The following is a 1,458-nucleotide window of genomic DNA, read 5'->3' on the forward strand; positions in this document are numbered from 1 at the left end:
ATATACTTATATATGTATATGTAAGTAAACAATTTTAGCTACCATTTTTAGCCACAACGACTTTTTTTAGCTCTTTTTTAGCCCTTTTTTTAAAGGAATTTGGCTACCACCAAAAAGATTCGCGGCAACACTGGTTAGAGATACTATTCTGTGCGAAGGCAATTTNATATTAGGTTTTTTCCAGAGTTCATTGTTTTTCTATACCATTACTTATTGAAAATGTTTACGTATATACTTATATATGTATATGTAAGTAAACAATTTTAGCTACCATTTTTAGCCACAACGACTTTTTTTAGCTCTTTTTTAGCCCTTTTTTTAAAGGAATTTGGCTACCACCAAAAAGATTCGCGGCAACACTGGTTAGAGATGCTATTCTGTGCGAAGGCAATTTGGTTAATTGCATAAAATTTGCACCGTTCATTCGATTTTCAAAAATGAGGTGTCAAATGAAAGGGCTTGGCCTCTAGATGTGCAGGAAGGATACATTTTTTTGATAGGGTTGCCACCTGCGTTTAAAAATATGATATTTATGAGTAGTCAAATGAAAGGGCTTGGCCTCTAGATGTGCAGGAAGGATATATTTTTTGGACAGGGCTGCCACCTGCGTTTAAAATTATGATATTTACACCGTTCTCCCGATTTTCAAAAATGAGTTGTCAAATGAAAGGGCTTGGCCTCTAGACGTGCAGAAAGGATATATTTTTTGGATAGGGCTGCCACCTGCGTTTAAAATTATGATATTTACACCATTCTCCCGATTTTCAAAAATGAGGTGTCAAATGGAAGGGCTTGGCCTCTAGATGTGCAGAAAGGATATATTTTTTTAAGGGTTGCCACCTGCGTTTAAGATTATGATATTTACAGCGTTCTCCCGATTTTGGAAAATGAGGTGTCAAATGAAATGTGGATGTGCAGTAAGGATATATTTTTTTAATAGGGTTGCCACCATTTTAAAAGTTATAAAATCTGCACGGTTCTTTGGATTAAAAAAATAAGGTGTCAAATGAAAGGGCTGTGCCTGAAGACGTGCAATAAGTATTTATTTCTTGAATACAGTTGCTGCCTGTCTACAAAATTATAATATTTACATCTTCGCATGATTTTCAAAAATGAGGTATCAAATGAAAGCACCTGGCCTTTAAAAGTGCACCAAGGCTTTTATTTTTGAATAGGGTTGCCTTCTGTAAAATATAAAAGTTATAATGATTACACCGCCCGGTTTTAAAATACGTGGGGTCAAATGTAGAGGCTTTGCCTACAGGTGTGCAAGAGGGTGTATATTTTTTGTAAAAGCTGTTTTCGCCAACTAGTTAGGGCATTGCTATGCAGATCCCTGTAAGAACAGTGACTATCATTTGACAAATCATTTAAGTAGCAAGACTGATAGAGATTTCTGTCACTGGCTACCTACAATTGTCTATCAAATTCTAAAGGGCAGTGTGAAAAATCGGATGG

Source organism: Rhagoletis zephyria, unplaced genomic scaffold, assembly GCF_001687245.7.
Source record: "Rhagoletis zephyria isolate East Lansing unplaced genomic scaffold, Rhagoletis_zephyria_1.1 Rzeph_scaffold_00469, whole genome shotgun sequence".
NCBI lineage: Eukaryota > Metazoa > Arthropoda > Insecta > Diptera > Tephritidae > Rhagoletis > Rhagoletis zephyria.